We start from the raw sequence: 6,000 nt of genomic DNA on the forward strand, positions 1-6,000 counted from the left end.
GTTAGTTAAAACCACAACTGGAGCTTGTTTGAGCTCCCTTCCCTTGCTCCTAGCAGAGACTGCTCCTTTTTTACAATAGGGAAGTGTTCCAATTTAGCATGCTGTGCCAGTAGTGGAGGGGCACCAGCCTCTGCATTGGCTTTACTTACAGTTCTATGCTAACATCTCAGCCATTCCACCCATTCCAGACTGGTGTATGATGTGTATCCAGTCACTGTTGTTCCCTCAGTTGATCCAGATAGTGCTAAATTCTAGACTTCCCTACACTGCGATCTTTCTCCACATCCTCTACATATTGTTAATCTCCAAACCTTTAAGATCCCCAACCAAAACAGCTGGGCCCAAATTAAACATTTGTCCAAACCCTTTATAAAGCCCCTTCACAAAAACATAAGCAAGAATCATAAGCACTGATGCCATAGATCCATAAAAATATCAATTCTTCAAATCCCAGATCTTTTCTCCCACTGTTCTGGATTCATGCCCATCCCATCTCCCTAGCACTAGTAGATATTGCAGGCCTAAATCAACTGTTCATTCTTCCTTTCCCTAGGCCAGTCAATATCCTTTATGGACTCTCTTTTTCTTAGAGCTGATGATTGCTGGGCAGTCAACAGGGTAACCAATGTTCCTGCCTACCTCCAACATCTACATAGACATTTGATTGACATGCATTTTCCACAATGACACACACTTCCTGCACATGTGGTATTCTGACAACTAATATTAATACCAACAGTTTCTAGATGATTATGGACATTCTGACAATACACTGTATCTGATAACACACACTAATATTCTGACAACAATGATACACATACACAATCTTACCAACCACACTGACCACACATTCTTTCCAGTCCCATGTTTTCATGGCACACATTCCAAGATGTTTGTATGAAGGTAATGACACAAAAACACCAAAATCACACTTATACAGAGATCACACTGGCCACAAATACAACCATTCAAACAAGAGTGGTATGTGTCTGTGTACATGTGGGCTTTGATCATGGAAAATTCAATCATTCAGTATTATTGTGAAAACCAGTGTGTGTGTGTCAAGGTGTGGAGATATGTGCATAAAGTACATCAGAGTCCTGCAATGCTGATGCTTCAGTGGCATACGAAACAAGAGACAGGAAAGACAAGAGGATCTGAAATGGTACAAAATATGAATCAGATAAAACCCATCAACAAAAATGAAAAGGGAAAGAAATCAGTGATATTTTAATGGGCTTTGAGGTGCATGCAGTAGTACTTAATGTGGTTCCAAACTAATATAGATAATTCTTGCTGGAAGTATAATCATAACTGCTGCTGAAATTCCTATTTAAATGATTCTTAAATTATAGTCAAACACTTCACTGCTTTCAAAAATTTCAGTGTAAAATAATTTCAGGTTCTGCTTTCATTTAGTAGCTTGTATTCAATAACTATAAATGTTGGACAAAATATGCAAATCAACTATTAGGATTATGGAAAATCAGACTAAAGAGTAAATGATGATAATGATGGTGTTGTAAAACTTCAACTTCTGTGTGAAACCAAAGGAATAGATATTTATTTGGTGCAAAATCTGTATTTCCTGTAGCACACTATCTAATTTAACTTGAATGGTCAGTTTACTTGAACACCATAATTACATGGAACCTTGAATTGGGAATGAGATCTTATTGGTTTGTATGGGGTTAGTGAGATGTCCTGATATAGCCCAGGGTAATTTGGGCAGAGAATAAAAAAGTATTTGCAAAACCCCATGAGGAACTGGGGAAAATGTGGAAATATTAAACTTCCCCACCTGGGGAATTACTGATATTCTCACAAGAATTGGGGACTACCAACTTAGAAGGCTGAGTGATACATCTTGGAGCTTGCATTTATGAAATGTTTTCCTGCAAAGGAGAAGCTATGCCTACTTATAATTATGCATGAGTCATGCCCAGAGAACCTCTGTTGTTCCTCAGATGTGGCCTCTCTCTGTAAGCCAACTCTGCAGGTAAATCCACCATCCCCCGATGTGGGACATGACTCCCAGGGGTGTAAGGCTCTCTAGCAATGTAGTACATGACTTCCAGGGATGAGGCTGGCCCTGGCATTGGTTATCAAGAAAGCCTTCCTGGACCAAAAGAGGGAAGAGAAATGAAACAAAATGGCTTCCCTGGCTGAGAGATTTCAAATAGAGTTGAGAGGTCATTCTGGAGGTTATTCTTAAACATTATTTAGTTATCCCTTTGTGGTTTTTGGTGCACTGGAAAAACTAGCAGGGAATACCTGAAACTGTTGAACTGTAATCCAGTAGCCTTGATTCTTGAAGATGACTGTATAATTATATAGCTCTTAAGGTGTAACTGTGTAATTGTGAAAACCTTGCTACTGACACTCCCTTTATCCAGTGTTTGGACAGAAGAGGAAGAAAAGAAAGACAAATAAATAAATAAATAAATAAATAAATAAATAAATAAATAAATATTGGGGGGATAGGGAATATGGGATGTTTTTGGTGTTCCTTTTTTGTTTTCATCATTATTCTTATTTTTTTGAATAATGAAAATGTTTAAAAGTTGACTGTGGTGAAAAATACACAACTATATGATGATACTGTGAACCACTGTTTGTACACTTTGGATGATTACCTGGTATGTGAATATAGCTCAATAAAATTGCATTAAAAATGACAGGGAGAAAGAGGAACAGACCAAATAGGATTTAACAAGGATTATGAATACGTAATATATAAATTTTTTAAGCCTCTAGTGTATTAGAGCAACTAGAAGGAAAAAGCTGAAATTGTGGAACAGTAACCATACCATTCTTGGAAACTTGTTCTATAACTGCATTTTAAATTGTACTTTGAAAGTTCTCATTGTTTATATATATATATATATATATATATATATATATATATATATATATATTTCACAATAAAAATTGTTAAAAAATTCAAAGGGAAGATATCCCTCAATAAAGAGAAAATAAAAAGAATCACAGTGAGCATTTGACAAAGCCTGTACATATATGTTTGTAAACTGAGATAAAACTAATGATCTTCCAGGAAAATATCAATTAACTAAACTTACTGCAGAAAAAATAAAAATCTTTAGTATCGATGGAAGAATTTGAGAATGTTACCCAAGGAACAATTCCCTCCGATTGCCTACACTTACCGCCAATCATGTACAAATTCAGACGGTTTCACATGTGAATGTTGCAAACATTCAAGGAACAGATAATTCCAATTTTATGCAAACTTTTCCAGGGCATGTGACATCAGCATGATATCAATATTAAAACCTGACAAAGATAACACACATGAAAAACAAAATATACTCCAATCTCATTTATAACTATTGACACAAAAAATCTTAAAATATTAAAAGATAAAATTCATAATTACATTAAAAGAATATAACATGAAAAATTGGAATTCATCCCAGCAATATCAGGGTGATTTTTATGGGAACTATTTTAATATAATTAACCATTTTAATAGTTCAGAGGAGAAAAACTCTAATCTTCTTCATAGAAAAATAAAAGGCATTTGGCAATATTAACTATCCATTTATAACTTAAAATAACCCTTAATAAAATAGAAATATGTGTCAAAATTGCATTTATTTAAAAACAAAATAAGTAAATAAAAATTTTAAAAAAGATAGTAAAAAGTCTACTCAATGGAAGAAAATATTCAGAAACCACATATCTGATAAGAATTTAAATGCAGAATATATAAAGAAAACCTACAACTCAACAACAAAGGGACAATTAACCCAATTTAAAAATGGGCAAAAGACATGAATAAACACTTTTCCAAGGAGAAAATACAAATGGCTAAAAAGCATAGGAAAAGATGCTGAACTTCACTAGCTGTCAGGGAAACCCAAATCAAAACCACAGTGAAATAAAATTTCACACCTAATACAATGACCTTTGTCAAAAAACAGAAAACTACAAGTACTGGAAAGGATGTGGAAATAGGTGACCTACCTATTACTTAAGCTTATAACCACTGATCCTCTGAGACTCCCTAAGGATGACTGTGAGTGGCAACTTTTATTGTCAGAAGTCATCATGTTGCTTATCCTTTGTCTAAAATTTCTCATCGACCATCATTTATAATTATGACTACCTCCTATGTAGTATTTTGTGAGATATAATGAGTTAGTATATTCAAAATACATAGAATTTTGTCTGATGTACATTAAGATTCCAAGTAAAATTTATTATGACCTGATAACCCTCCCATTTAAAATAAAGGTTAACTCCCCTTTGGGAAATTTTTACCAAATAAGAAAAATGTATGTAAATCGATATGAACGATAAGGAAGAATTAAACAAGCAATCCAATAGACCAATACAACTACCTTCAATCACCTGGAATATGTGAGAGATTGTTCACAATTTTCTTAATACATACCATCTCTGAAATCTTAATGCATGACTTATTAGAATGGCAACATCTCTACAAGTTGGCTTTCATTCATTGAAAATCAAATAATGCAACTGGAAACTCTACCTGGGATCCGCGAGCGGGTGCTGAAAGAGCATTCCCGCCCCGCTCCGGCCCCCGCGAGGAAGACTCACAGGGAGCCGATCCGCGCAGGGGCCGCCGCGCCCCTGGGAGACCGCCTGCACCGCTAGTCGAGCCAGTGACCCGCTCCCTCCAGCTGAGGGAGGCCCGCGGAACGGAAGACTCGCGTTTGAGAGCTTTGAGAGCTATACTCACCATCCGCCATCCTGCGACTAGAGAGACTGTCTTGCGGACCCCAGGTTGCTACGCTCTGCGTGGTCTCATCGCCATCCAGACACTGGCAGAAGCTTGCGGAGTACCAAATTCTCGCGATAATATGCCTTTCTTCCAGCGACGTGAGAGGAAGGAAACCGCTTCCGGTGTCGTAACTTACTCTCACCATTGAGAAGAAGGGGAGAAGAAAGGCCCAACTATGCTGGGGCAGAAAGAGCCTATTCAGCGGCAGAAGCTCGTCTCCCTAAACTTTCAAGGTTTAGGAAAATGGCAAAAGAACAGCTATATTTCATCGGTTTTAATATGCATATTATTTGCATTTTGACATCTCTAAAAAATCAGGCTGAGTCACACAATGAATGGTATGTTCTTGTTGAATTGTCACCGTTTTCTCTTTCCTGGTGATTTATGAGTATATGATAGTCCAAAATGCATTCATTTGTTCATCAATTCACTGTGTACTACCTGCTCTGTGCTTGGCAGTGGAATGCATGCTGTAGATACAAAGCTGATCAAGGTGTGATCTAGAGGGGGTTAGGAACAATTCTAGCAATTATAGTACAATATAATGAATTCTATGATAAAACTAAAGTACAAGTGATGCAGGAATCCACAGGGAAGACTTCTGGAGGTAACTGTTAAGATGAGAACTTAAAGGGGGATTGAGCCAGCCAGGATATAAGTGAGGAGTAAAAAAGCGAAAAAGCCCAAGTCACAGGTTTATAGAATCTGCCTCCTCACTGGAGGAAGACAAGCCAGTTAAAGACTGAATTCAGATTAAAGTGACCATTGTCATTTCTGTCACAGCCTTATGTCATACTAAGGCCATGAAAAGTACTGCAGACACAGTTACTTCCAAAGTAGAAATCTTTTGGTTATAAGTTTAGTACTTCTAGATTCTGTAATATTTTTCAAGGATGTATGTTAAGGCTGCCCAGTTTTTGAGAAGTGTTTTCCATGTACACTTTTCTATTAGGACAATTTCTCAGTATATTCCTATTTTCCCATCCTTGTTCCTATCAACACTCTTTTTGTAGAAGCCTAATGAGCTGGAAACTATGTATAAAGTTTTTTGAATTTACAAATTTTATCTGACTCTATCAGCAATGAATTCTGGGGCTTTAACAAGTCTTCAGTCTGAAAATACTTTGCTGTTTCAGCAGAAAGTAACATTTAATATCATGGGCTCAACTTGGCAGGTAACTCACTGCCCGCCCCCCTACATAGGACCTGACTCCCAGGGGTGTAAATCTCCC

At 36.9% G+C, this 6,000-nt stretch overlaps 1 protein-coding gene across 5 annotated transcripts in view; it reads right to left on the reverse strand.

Moving 5' to 3' along the window:
* Positions 1-4,852, reverse strand: part of LOC119520099 (zinc finger protein 596-like) — a 58,187-nt gene extending 53,335 nt beyond the window's left edge. For 4 of the 5 annotated variants that reach the window (XM_037817855.1, XM_037817856.1, XM_037817858.1 and 1 more), the window contains exons 1-2: positions 4,727-4,852; positions 3,168-3,294 (exon numbers count right to left, since the gene is read on the reverse strand). The gene's annotated coding sequence lies outside the window, so the exon portion shown is untranslated. The remainder of the gene's footprint in view (positions 1-3,167; positions 3,295-4,726) is intronic. The other variant, XM_037817860.1, reaches the window with a different exon arrangement.
* Positions 4,853-6,000: the final 1,148 nt, after the last annotated feature.

The sequence above is a fragment of the Choloepus didactylus genome, chromosome 24, assembly GCF_015220235.1.
Source record: "Choloepus didactylus isolate mChoDid1 chromosome 24, mChoDid1.pri, whole genome shotgun sequence".
Classification (NCBI taxonomy): Eukaryota; Metazoa; Chordata; class Mammalia; order Pilosa; family Megalonychidae; genus Choloepus; species Choloepus didactylus.